Below are 14,622 nucleotides of genomic sequence, written 5' to 3' on the forward strand. Positions count from 1 at the left end.
TATAACGTCAAAATTACATTTGAACTAAATTTAATGGGGATAAACAGGGCCGTGATACGTCATCGAATTTGGACGGAACTCTTATTTGTTGATATTGCACTTGTTTATCTAAACATTTAAAGCTATCTTAACTAACATTACTTGCTGTAAATCAAAACCCAACGCTTTGGGGTTTGCTAATTGTTCATTACTCAAACTTAATTATTAAAGTGAAAAATAAACGTCCACTTTGTTGAACATAAACAATAAACATTGCTGTCAAAATGCGTCTAACGTACTTAATTATATTCTCCAAGTTCACAATCTTCTTAGTCAGATATTCCCAACTTATCCTAAATACGACAAGTCGAGCTTACCTTAGATTTCGGGCCGAAATGTGCTGAACTGCTCTGTCAAAGTGGAAAACAAACAACTCTGGGAATGTATGAGAGTGAAAGCGCAGTAAGTGCTCGACCCTGCGCTCACTTCCTGAGTGCTGCAGAACTCCGCACACAAGCTTGGCGGTGGCAGCTAGCCGCCGCCTCTGATTGGTCACACCTGCCGGTGACGCCAACGCCAGGTGGAAGGTGATTGGCTAGCCTGAGCGAAATGTAAAGCAGGCGTGGCGCTCCACATGCTATGCGGGGTAATGAGATGAATAAAGTAATTTAAAGGCTTTATGGTGGTTTTAATTAGTCTACGCAGACAAAGGAAAACAATGGGAGCTTGTGCGGGGCTGCGTTATTTTGGCGTGGTGCGACTTCGGCGCGCCATCTGGTAGTAATCACATGTTGATGACGTATATTAATTTGACATTTACATTTTAAATATGTGGTACGTTAAAAACAATTAAGACACGTTTAAAAAACTTCCCAGTTTGGCTGCAAAACTGGCCGCAACTGCTATGTAAAATTTACCCAATTATTGAAACAAACGAAGGGCGATTTCCTGTGGAAACTTCTGTTCTTAAACCGAGGATATCAAAAGCCAATTACCATATTGCACATCATTACACACAACAAAGTGACTAGAAGGAACGCGTTGTAGCAACAGCCCAACAGCTTTACATCCCTAAAATGTGGCTAAAAAAGTGTAGTTGCTTAACAGCCATATCCCTACATTAAATTATCACACATCAGAGGTCTATATGGATATAGGTCACACTTATATAAAAATACAGGAGTTCAGGTAAGACCAGGGTTAGCTGAAACACTTTTTCAATGAATATTTCTCAACGTAGGTACAGTATGGTATATGTGTATGTATGTATACTCGCTGTGACAGATGTGTGTGTATACCTGAAGTTGTCACATGTACATATGCATAGACAGTTGAGGTCAAAAGTTCACATACGCATTGCAGAATCAACAAAATGCTAATTAATTTACCAAAACAAAAGGGATCATACAAAATGATATATTTTTTTAATTTAGTATGGACCTGAATAAGATATTACGCATAAAAGACATTTGCATATAATAGTTCACAAGAGAAAATAATGTTTTTGTTAAGTGACGGTTGTTCACGAGTCGCTTGATTGCCTTGAACAGTTAAATTCTTACTTTTTTTTTGCAATTTTGTGTATTTTAACTATTTCCTACAATGACTTTAATGATTTTGAGATCCATCTTTTTACACTGAGGACAACTGAGGGACTCAATGCAACTATTACAGAAGGTTCAAACACTCACTGATGCTCCAGAAGGAAAGACGATGCATTAAGAGACGGGAGTGTAAACTTTTGAACATATCATATTTTTTTTTTCATTTAGTCCAGAAGATGAAATAAGTGAAATTTACCCTGATCTTTAAATTCAAAAAGTTTTCACCCCCTTAATGCAGTGTGTTTCCTTCTGAAGCATATGAGTCCCTCAGTTGTCCTCAGTGTGAATAGATGGATCTCAAAATCATACAGTCATTGTTGGAATGGTATCAAGTACACAAAAATGCTGAAAAACCAAGACCTGAAGGGTTTTAACATGTAGGGCAGTTTACAGCGGGCAGTTTACATGTTCAGGATAAACAAGGGACTCATTAACAACTATCACTAAACAAAATAAAAAATAAATAAATAAAAACAGCTGTGGATCATTCAGGTAACAACACAACACTTTTGAATAGGGTAATTTGTTTTTTTTTATAAATGTAACTATTATTTTCTCTTGTGGACTTTTATATGTAATAAAAAATACTCAGGTCAGTACTAAATAAAAAATAACATGCATTTTGTATGATCCCTCTTATTTTGGTAAAACAATTAACATTTGCAGATTCTGCAAGGTGTATGTAAACATTTGACTTCAACTGTATATAACAATTTACATTGAACTAAAAACAAAAGTCAAAGTGGCAGTTGCTCATTTGAATAAGCAAGATCTACTAAAGTGTGTGCAGATTGGAATTTGATAAGGAAGAAGCCATGACAAGCCCGCCACAGCACCCAGGGGTTACACCTGCTCTTTGCACATCTGCACAAGCTGTTAAAACAACCACCATAAATGCATGTCATGAGTGCAAAAAAAAATAAATACAAAAATACTGTCAGTGCTGTCAAAATTGAGATAAAACTTTTGCTAATTCACTGATTTATCACAGCTGATTTAAAAATATATTGAACACTTTGTGCATTCAGCTGAATTGCAAGGAACATGTGAGGTTTGTTTGTGACTGAAAACGCACGACTTGAACAGGGAATGATAAGGCGAAACCTCATGGGACGTGCTAACGGCAGTACATCATTTCACACAGGGCTGGCCCATAATTCATTGTGGAGAGGATTTCCTGTGAAGGCGATCATGACGCCAAACTCTGATCTTCACAGGGCGTGGAGCCTTGCTCAGCATGCTGAGTTTGCTAACAAGTAGCATCGCTTGAACTTACAGCAGCAAATTCTGAGTCTGTCTTTATGTGACTGGTCAGTTTATGGCTATTCCCATTTCTAATAGTACGTGCTTTAGCTTTGTCACACACACACATACATGTATGTGCAGTATACATCACTGATTTGTATGTATATTTATATCCTGGTGATGTTGTTGAATTTCTAATACATTGCATTTACAGCACAAGCTGCAGACCTTGTGACCACAAGTTCAAACATACACTCAAACATATGCAAAAAGTTACACCAGTCACACTGTTAAATATAATAATCTTAACAGAGAAATGATCACATTTGCCAAATACAAAAGAACATAATGTTTGGATTGTGTAGATACAGCTGTTTTAGTGGACAGTTTGGAGAACTGTTTTAGTTCTGGCGCCCCCTAACACTGAAAATTGAAAATGGCAGGTGTGTGTAAATCACTTTTATACTGTAATAATATTTAGAATTGGATGTAAAAACATGTAAGATGATATATGCTACGAGATGCAAAATAGACAGACACTTTTTGGCACTTGTGGGATATCTTGTTTGGTTTTTTTAGCCTGGTGACAGATTCTGACCTCTGACTAGACTTGACTTGGACTTGATACTCTTGCCTAGCAAGTTCGAGTATAAACCACCCAAAACAACACACATCAGCAGAGAGAGTGAGATAAAAGAACAGTTCACTCCATTAGGACAGTTTTGTCATTATCTACACACCCTCATTTCATTCCAAATCACCATGACTTTGTCTTCTGTTTGACACAAAAGAGATTTAAAAAAAAACATTGCAACTCTTGATAGAAACATCAAGCAAGGACACAAAAACACCACAATGTATCATAAATGTGGTCTAAAATGGCCCTAAACACAAACTGTTAGATTAAATGTGTATTGTATGTTTCTATAAATGCATTCAGTATTTGCTAAAATGCAAGATAAGTAACCTCTGAACCTCATTAAACAAACTGTGCAGGTGCAATAACTGTACAGTTTTACCCAGTATTCTGCACCAGAGCAGTGATGAAGAGAGGAAGTGAGAGGAGACGAGAGACATCTCGCATAACATCTGTACGAAAGTGCAGAAAAGGGGTTTGTGTACTACATTAGTAGTCCTAATCAAGTGCAACATACTGTCAATATATGCAAAAATAGATGCATAAAAAACAAACACACCTGTGAATGACTGTCCCAGTTCCTCTTCTTATGGGTTGTATCAAACAGTCGGCATTAAATATATCTAAATGCCACGTCAGATGCAGCTTCTGCCCAACATCCGCAGAGCGATGATGTGTTTATGCTACATTTGATAAAATCTGTTTCTCAAAACATCTTTATTTTAAAGCATAAAGTGTTTAAAGGTTTTCATATGCAGTTTATTTCTCTTAGATTAGTCTCTGTTGCTTCTGTCTCTTCATGTAAACCCAGACTGACTCAATGATGTGTTGTTGATCTGTTGCAGAATTCTTTATTCAAGATTTAAAAAAAAAAAAAAAAGCTAATGTGCTGAAGATGTTTTCAACAGTGTACAACAGAAAATATTTCATTTTATTATTGTAGATGTTTTATCTGTGCGTTTACACACGCTGGTATTGGGCCACTGCACTCAAAAAGTTGCAGAGGGTAAGACTATTGTACTTGCGGTGGTTAAAGCTCCAGTGTCAGCAGTTAAACGAAAACATATTTGTCAGGACTTAAAACAGTTGAGGCAGAACTTATATGATGGTAAGGTAATGGTTAGACTGCAATTGCACCTTTTCCTTAACATTTCTTGTGGATAATAAAAAAAAAAAAAATTATATAATATAAAATAATATTATTTGCACTGCAAATATTATATGCCTCATTCTATGATAAGAAGCCACATCAGATCACAAAAGGTTAAAAGTTATTTTAAACACTCAACTGATGCTGTGAAGTAAAAATAAGTTATAATGTTCTCTTTTGTTGGACAACAAGTTAAGAAAGGCTTATTATTTCATTAGAATGGTATATAAATATAAACGGGGGAGGCGTTTCGTCATCTCATTTAAATGCAAAACCGAAAACCACAATTCACAAACGCGTATTGAACCGTGGATGTCGTACCGAATGGTTCAATATTATATTTAGTATTGTGACATCCCTACCAGCCACACGTCTTCTAGAGACCCTCACCCAGCCCCAATGTCTTACAGAGACCCTCACCAGCCACACTGTCTTCTAGAGCCCTTCACCAGCCCCAATGTCTTATAGAGACCCTCACAAGCCAAAATGTCTTTTAGAGCCCCTCACAAGGCACACTGTCTCTAGAGACCCTCACCGGCCACACTGTCTTCTAGAGCACTTTACCAGCCCAGTGTTAATTTTGACAGGCATTTTTGATTTAGTCTTAGTCTTTATCTTGAGACTAAAATGATTAATAGTCTTAGTCACATTTTAGTCATTTGAGTCTTTTATAGTTTTAGTCGACGAAAAGTCATTGCATTTTTGTCAAGTTTTAGTCATTACTTTTAGTCAAACTGCAGTTACCAACATTTATTTTGGTAGCTACTTTAGTCTTCAAACAAAAATAATCATTAATTCTTCTCTCTTTAGACCAAATCATTTAAGCTTATTATAAATTTGAATCAAGGACTGAACTTGGGAAAACTTCAATTATGACAATTTTCATTTTTGGGTGAATTTATAGCGAAAAAAGGAGCAACTTATAAAATGATAGTTGTTCATTTATATATGTGCCTATACATATAATTTATAATTAAAAAAAAAAAAAAAAAAAAAAAAAAAAAGCACAATAAGACAAATACGATACAAATTAAATTTTTCAGATACAGGAGGTTTATTTAACATGTAGGCTATACATTTATTTGACATCTTTTGTTGGTGAACATTAATGACAGAGATAGGTATTTAATTAGGAATGCTGTCCCTTTAAGACAGAAGGCATGCATGTAATACTGTCACATTCTCAGTTTTCACCCACCTGTTTGCGTTCACTTAAGCCATAACCGACTGTATTTACGTGAGATACTCAACAAGATAGACATTTGGACTACTGTGTGTGTGTTTGAGCACTGAGAACTGATCATGTGCTGTCTGTGAACTGAAGAAGTGAGGCGTGCACGAGAGAAAGTGCTTCTGCCGTGTGTCTATTAGCGCAATTCCGCCTATCCCGTCTTCACTAACACATACATTTCATCATACTTTATATGATCAGAAATTAGTTGTAGCTCGTCAACGTCTTGTCTTCGTCACAGAAAAAATGTTTGTTAAAGAATTTTTCGTCGTCTTCTTCGTTGACGAAATTAACACTGCACCAGCCACAATGTCTACTACGGACCCACACCAGCCACATTGTCTTCTAGAGACCCTCACCAGCCTCAGTGTTTTCTAGAGACCCTCACCAGCCATAATGTTTTCTAGAGCCCCTTACCAGCCCCAATGTCTTCTAGACTCCTCACCAGCCCCAATGTCTTCTAGACTCCTCACCAGCCCCAATGTCTTTTAGAACCCTTACCAACCCCATTGTTTTCTAGACTCCTCACCAGCCCCAATGTCTTATAGAGACCCTCACCAGCCACACTGTCTTCTAGAGCCCTTCACCAGCCACAATGTCTACTAGGGACCCACACCAGCCCCAATGTCTTCTAGACTCCTCACCAGCCCCAATGTCTTCTAGAAACCCACACCAACCCCAATGTCTTCTAAACTCCTCACCAGCCCCAGTGTCTTCTAGATAGCCTCACCAGCCACACTGTTTTCTAGAAACCCTTACCAACCCCATTGTTTTCTAGAGACCCTCACCAGCCCCAATGTCTTATAGAGACCCTCACAAGCCAAAATGTCTTCTAGAGCCCTTCACCAGCCCCAATGTCTTATAGAGACCCTCACAAGCCAAAATGTCTTCTAGAGCCCTTCACCAGCCCCAATGTCTTATAGAGACCCTCACCAGCCTCAGTATTTTCTATTGACTCCTCAGCAGCCCCAATGTCATTTACAGCCCCTCAGCAGCCCCAATGTCTTCTAGAGACCCTCACCGGCCAAAATGTTTTCTAGAGACCCTCACAAGCCAAAATGTCTTCTAGCACCCCTCACCAGGCCCAATGTCTTAAGCCGGGCTCACACTACAGGATTTTTATAATCCTAACCGATTATGAAATCTGGTTGCAGGACACATAAAGGGGAATCTTTGCAAATTATCTTCCCTCAAATCTTAAACATGCGCACACCACAAGTTTTAAAAATCGTGACACATCACACACTACAAGATAATATTAAGATGATCATGCCGGAGGGACTGCCTTACATGATCACATGCAGCAGATAATTATTGACATTTCAGCAACTAGCTCACAACTGTTCACAAATACTAGCTAGCGTGCTGGCAGCGTTTTGTACTCACCCAGTACGTTTAAAGCTGAGGCGATTCCAACCCAGTGCTTCTCTTTTGCATATACGGTTGTGATACGATGATATCAAAACATCATACAGACAGCTGTGTTATTGCAAAACTTTTCAACTTTCAATTTTTTTTTTGCTTTATAGAGACCCTCACCAACCATACTGTCTTCTAGAGCCCCTCACCAGCTCCAATGTCTTATAGAGACCCTCATCAGCATCAGTGTTTTCTGTTGACCCCTCAGCAGCCCCAATGTCATCTACAGCCCCTCAGCAGCCCCAATGTCTTCTAGAGACCCTCACCAGCCATAATGTTATCTAGAGCCCCTCACCAGCTCCAATGTCTTCTAAAAAACCCTCACCAACCCCAATGTCTTCTAGAGACCCTCACCAGCCACACTGTTCTGTAGAAACCCTCACCAACCCCAATGTCTTTTAGGCTCCTCACCAGCTCCAATGTCTTCTAGAGCCCTTTACCAGCACCATTGTCTTTTAGAGCCCCTAACCAGCCACACTGTCTTCTAGAGCCCTTCACCAGCCCTAATGTCTTCTAGAGACCCTCACCATCCCCAAGGTCTTCCAAAGCCCTTCAAAAGAAACAATGTTCTTCTAGACTCCTCACTAGCCCAATGTCTTGAAGACAAATCAGCGCAACATGTCTGCGCCCTATTGGGACATTGGCGGCTCACTTCAATAGAAGAGAGTGAAGGTGTATCATCCATCTTTTTTTACAGTCTATGACCCCTAGTGACCTCACTGGACCCTCATCATTTCCACAGTTGTCCAGTGACCCTTACCTGCCCCAGTGTCTTTTGGTATTCCACACCATCTGCAGTGTCTTCCAGTGACCCTTACCAACCCCAGTGTCTTCTGGTAACCCTCACCAACCCCTGTGTCTTCCAGTGGCCCACCCCAGCTCCAATGTCTTCTGATGACCGATATTAGTCCCATTGTCTTCTGTGACCTTCACTGGCCACAATATCTTCCAGTGATCCACACCAGGCCCACGGCCCTCCAGTGACTCTTACCAGCCCCAGTGTTTTCCAGTGACCCTCACTAACCCCAGTGTCTTCTGGTAACCCTCACCAACCCCTGTGTCTTCCAATGATCCACAAGAGCCCCATTGTCTTCCAGTGACTTTGAATAACCCCTGTGTCTTCCGATGACCTGCACCAGCTCCAGTGTCTAAAGGTGATCATCACCTATCCCAGTGTTTTCTGGTGTCCCTGCCCAGTCCCAGTGTCTTCAGGTGACCCTCACCATCTGCAGTGTCTTCCAGTGCCCCTCACTAACCCCAGTGTCTTTAGGTGACCCTCACCAACTCCAGTGTCTTCTGGTGACCTTCACCATCTGCAGTGTCTTCCAGTGACTGATGATGGTCACTGGAAGACACTGCAGATGGTGAAGGACACCAGAAGACACTGGAGTGTCTTTGTGGTGATCCTCACTAGCCCCAATGTTTTCCGGTGACCCACACCAGTCCCAGTCATTTCCAGACCCTCTCTTACCTTAGGGACTTCTGGTGACCCTTACCGGCCCCAGTGTCTTAAGGTGACCATCTCCTGTTCCACTGTCTTCTGGTGACTCTCACCAGCCCCACCATCCTCCAGCGGCCTTCACCAACTCCAGTGTTTTCAGATGACTATTCCCAGGTGACCCTCACCAGTCCTAAAATTTTGTAGTGACCCTTTACCATTCCCAGTGTTATCCAGTGAGCCTCACCAGCCCCAACTCTCCTATTTTCCTACATCTGTAACTCTGTTCCTACAGAGTCCTCTCCACTTTCTATGTCTTTGCGACATGGCAAAGGTATGAAAGTGTTTCTTTTCTAACTACAGAGTTTTTTTTTAAAGGTTGTGATTCTTTATTTGTCACATACATATACATGTGATGCAATGTACTGAAATGGGTTTCCTCTAGTATCTCATCCCACAGTGCAACAATATAAACAACAAAAAAATTAAAAACACAGTAAATCAGTACTACAAACATGAATATTAAATCAAATGATAATGTCTGTCTTTATGTAATAAATGTCTTTAAAATTTTACAGACTCATTCAATAAACTAATAGCTTGGGAATAAAAACATCTTTTCAGTCTTTGTGTTGGTCCTCACTATTTTGAAATGCTTCCCCGATGGGAGCAATGACAATAATCTGTGTTTAGGATGATGAAAGTCTCTAATAATTCATTTAGCCCTGGTCCTGCATCTCTGAAAATAAATGTTGCTAATGCATGGGAGCAAAGTCCTCATGCATTTCTTAGGCCGTTGTGCCTCCAAACCAAAAAATAATGCTCCCTGTGAATAGACCTTCTACAGTTCCAGCATAGAGTCCTCAACATTTTTTGGAAAACATTAAATCTGGCCACCCGTCATAAATGGTAGAAGCGCTGATTTGTTGCCAGCTGATGTATAAGCATTTTCCAGGAAAGATCTTCTGTAGGATATACCCCAAGATATTTACATCTACTCACCCTTTCTACTACAGCCCCATCGATCTTTTCAGCATTCAAAGAGAGATTATTAATGTGATACCATGTGGAAAAAGCATCCATTTCCCAGCAGGCCTTCTCGTCATTTTGACTAATGAGGCCTACTATGTCATCAACAAACTTCACCAGTTTGTTAGAACCGTGCGTAGCCCTGTGGTCGCTAGCAGAGGTTGTAGAAGTGTAATTTCCCATTCTAACCACTTGGGGGCGTCCTGCCCAAAAAAAAAAAAAAAAAAAAAAATCCAAGATCCAGTGACAAATAGAACAATTCAGCCGTAGATTTTGAAAAGATGTAAGGGGACAACACTCTTTTGTTAGAGCAATAATCAGCAATAAACCTCCACACATAATTCCCCTTTCCACATGAGAGAAAGCATAGGTTACAAAACATGGTTAAACATTGGTTACAATGCACAAAACAGTTGGCTTAACAACAATAAGAACACCTTATAATTATACTCAACAACTAATCCATTAGTCAACTAACCCCAACGTTCTATAAAGAGCAACTGATTTGCAGAGTAAACAAACGAGTGGAAACATTTAATTTTTAAGTCATTACCAAGCTGGTCTAGATATCTATTACAAAATCAACAAATAAACCAGACTTTACACCTGCAATCAAATGTACACCTATATATTATGTGACTATTTTATTATTCACTATTACTGGACAGGTGCAGTAGGGTAATGTTTATGTTCACGATTTCTTTTAATAAAAATGCAGTTCCCTTTCATCCACAAGGGGTCACTGTGTACCATCAAGCGTATAAGACCTTTATCAACATCTGACTGCTTTATGTGATGCGTTATACTGTAGATATATTAATAAACACACTTAAAACAAAAGCTGTTGAGTCACAACATTTTGAAATCAAATCTAGGATGGTTCACAAAATGTTTCCAGATTATTTAATACATTAGTAATACAATAATTTAACATCAAAAATTAAAATGTAACAAGTAACCAGCATTTGTTACAGATTTCCATTCACAATAATAATTGTAGCAATGGAATTACAAAGGTTGAAAACTACTGATCAAAACGAATCGAATAATTCACAACTTTATTATGCATTGTTATGTAATACTACTATGACGAGTGCTGATTTTTTTTTTTTTAAATAGTTCACTTTGTGTCATTCCATTTGTCTGTGTTCGCTGTATAGAATTGTTTTTATTGGTGGAGTAAACAAAACTAATAACTGGCCACACTGATACACCAGATGCACCTGGCCACACTGATACACCTTTGTAAAAAAACAAAAAAAAAACAAATGCTGTTGTGCCGATTATATTGAAAACTACATTTAAATGGTGAAATCTCTGTCGTCAAATAGCTTTGTCATGCTTTCACAAGAAATGTTTATTTGCTTTATTACGCAACTCGCTTGCTTTATTACGTTTGAACCCTCGGGAGGGACGGCCAATTGTCTGTGGAGCTAACAATAAGCTGTAACTCAATAACAATACTCCACCCTCACGAGAATACTTTGTTCTCTGAAAATCTGATACGTTTACTTGATGATAACAGAACCACGAACGAGCCGCGTGAACGCGCATACCAACAGAACCGGTTCACCCGCCTCATGGCTGCTGTGTTTGATGATCAATTAATGTTACAGTACTTTAAAAAAAAAAAAAAAAAAAAAAAAAAAAAACACCGGACACATGTGTTGTAAATATATTTTAATACAAAAAAAATATTTAACAACAAACAACACAAATTCTACTTTGGTGACTTAGTATGGATTTAAAATATATCAGTTCTTATTATGAAATTAAGGCTGGTTCACACCATTTCCGTACAAGCACACCTGTATTGAAAATGAAACTGTTCCCTCTTCATATTTACATATCAAACTTTAACAGAACACGACAACAACGATCATCCTTTGCATGACCATCAAAGGAAATGCTCTATTTCACAGTGATACAAAATCAAGTTTTAGTCATCCAAAGTCTTTCATTTAAGCAATATATATATATTTTTTTCATTAGCTCATCTTGCACTTGAGATTTGAATGCAAATGCTATTTATTATAATCTACCACATATATTTATATAAATTTTCTCTTTGGGAAGGCAATTCCTGTTTAAAGAAACCTCTTTAGGCAACCCAAGGCAGAAAGAAAGAAAGAAAGAAAGAAAGAAAAACAAAAAAAACATTAGTTGGCAAGCCTTAAAAAAAAAAAAAAAAAAAAAAAAAAAAAAAATATATATATATATATATATATATATTCACCCTAATGTCGTTCCAAAACTATATTACTAAAAGGGGAGATGAAGAATGTTCAAGCTTCTCGCTTTCATACAATTAAAACTGATGGTGATTTAAACTACCAAGCTCCACAAAATGCACTATAAATTTATTATAATAGTCCATAGGACTTGTATTCTACTATAGTCCAAGTCTTCTGAAATCTGCCACAGATTTAATATTTTCCAGTGAGATATGCTGAAACTTCCTACATGCAATAATCATGCATAAGGCATCTACAGCACCATTTCTGTAATTTATCACAAACCTAATAGAAGTTTACATAGTCTAGTCCATTTTTTAATCAGTATATAAAACAGAAAATGTGATTGGAATGACATGAGGGTGAATACACAAGTGAATTATTCCTGTAAGTACTGATTTTAAAGCAAAAGTGCTAGTGAGCACTAACATTCACGCTCATCCACACGGCCTAAGAATAGCACTAGTCGATGCTAACTGAGTTTGAAAGGCTTGAGGGAAGGGAGTTGCTGGTGTTTATTAGCAGGCCTTTACTCGTCCCGTGACCTGTGAGGCAGTGGTGAAGTGAAGAAGAGTGTTAAGGCATGTTCACCTGATATTTCCTCCGCTGGTGAGTCTAAAGTGCTGCTAATCAAATTCCTGCAAGAAATCTAACACAGGCTGCGCTGAAACAACACCTTCACACTGATCGTTAGCGGCGCTGCGCGAGTGCAGATGCTGCACTGTGGCACGCCGTGCGGTTTGAGGCCCATCCGGCCCACAGCAGTTGGAGCGAATGACTGTCATGCCAGAGAGGATTCCTCTACCACATGCACAACAATGAGCCACTGCGAAGGCTGCATGCTGAGCTTTCCTCTGCCTAAACTAGGTTCATATGGGATCAAAACCTATCAGGAACAAGTTGTTCAGAATGAAGCCTCCATCATCAGCCATGTGAAAGCCAACTGTATACGAAATTCCCACAAAAACAGTAAGAGCCCCACACACGACAAGTGGACAAAAATATGTTCATCATGGCCACAAATGAAGAATTTGTTCCCCCTTTTTAATAAATTGTTGCCACAATATACAGGGTTTTTGCAGATACTGTAAAACACTATTCCAGGACTTTCAATGACTTTTCAAGCACTACTCTTTTGATTTTCAAGGACTTCAGGGTTTGATGTTTCCTACTGTTAAAGAAAAAAGATTCACAAAACCACACCGAAGTCCTGATCTGAATCAAATGATCTGCAATCCGCACTCCGAAGTCCCGAACTGAATAATGATTCATAAGCCATCATTTCAGATCAGGACTCGGAGCATGAATCAAGAATCATTTAATTTGTGGATTGATTCAAGAACCCGCTCCGAAGTCCTGACCTAAATCAAAAGATTTGCGATACACGATTTGAAGGCCCACACTGAATTAAATGATTCGCGATTCGAGATCTGACTGGAACGCTTCGAAACAGTGAATCATGTTGCAATGCAATGTTTTTTAAATGGTTTTAAAAATCACTACATGCGATGTTGAAATTCGAAAATGGCTCTTAAAATTTGATCTGGTTTTTGCTAGTGAATCACTTGAAATGAAAAGAAGTCGTGAGTTTGAAACGATCGGAGTGGTTCCAGCTTAAATGACTCACTTAATTGATCTGGTTCATCTGTTCAGTGTTCGTACAGATACTGTAAAATAAAATTCCAGGACTTTCAATGAATTTTGATTTTGAAGGACTCAGTTAGAGTTCTCACTTACTTATAGTTTGATGTTTTGTACTGTTTAAGACAAACAAACAAACAAACAAACAAACAAAAAAAAAGAGAGATAAAAAGATTCATGATCCACGCTCCAAAGTCCCGATCTGAACAATGGTTCACGAACCATTATTTCAGATCAGGACTCGGATCACGGATTGCAAATCATTCAATTCCTGGAATGATTCATGAAACTACTCTGAGGTTCTGATCTGAATCAAATGATTCGCGATTGGAGATCCGATTGGATCGCTTCAAAACAGTGAACCATGTTGCGACACAGTGGTTTTCAAAATCATTACAAGCGATGTCGAAATTCAAAAGTGAATGGCTCTTTTAATTTGATCTGGTTTTTGCTAGTGAATCACTTGAAATGAAAAGAAGTTATGAGTTTGAATCAATCGGAGTGGTTCCAGCTTACATGACTCACTCAATTGATTTGGTTCATGTGTTCAAGGTTCGTACAGATACTGTAAATAAAATTCCAAGACTTTCAAGGACTTTTCAAGCACTACTCTTGATTTTCAAGGACTTCAATCTGAGATCTCATTTATGGTTTGTTTTCTACTGTTTAAGAAAAAAAAATCTGATAAAAAGATTAGCAAAACCACACCGAAGTCCCGATCTGAATCAAATGATTCACAATATGCACTCCTAGGTTCCGATCTAAAGCAAATGATTTGTGATCCATGCTCTGAAGTCCGTATCTGAATCATGATTTATAAACCATCATTTCAGATCAGGACTCGGAACACGGATCACAAATCACTCAATTTGCAAAATGAATCGTGAACCCACTCCGAACCCCTGACCTAAATCAAATGATTCTAGATCCGAGTCCAAGACTCGAAGCATGAATTGTGAATCATTTGTGGAATGATTCAAGACCCCGCTCTGAAGATCTACATCAAATGATTCAC

At 38.6% G+C, this 14,622-nt stretch overlaps 1 protein-coding gene across 1 annotated transcript in view; it reads right to left on the bottom strand.

The window, feature by feature from the left end:
- tfdp2 (transcription factor Dp-2) overlaps positions 1-488 on the bottom strand; it is a 62,734-nt gene extending 62,246 nt beyond the window's left edge. Inside the window, exon 1 of the mRNA XM_051129515.1 lies at positions 357-488. The gene's annotated coding sequence lies outside the window, so the exon portion shown is untranslated. The remainder of the gene's footprint in view (positions 1-356) is intronic.
- Positions 489-14,622: the final 14,134 nt, after the last annotated feature.

Source organism: Labeo rohita, chromosome 15, assembly GCF_022985175.1.
Source record: "Labeo rohita strain BAU-BD-2019 chromosome 15, IGBB_LRoh.1.0, whole genome shotgun sequence".
NCBI classification, from domain to species: domain Eukaryota; kingdom Metazoa; phylum Chordata; class Actinopteri; order Cypriniformes; family Cyprinidae; genus Labeo; species Labeo rohita.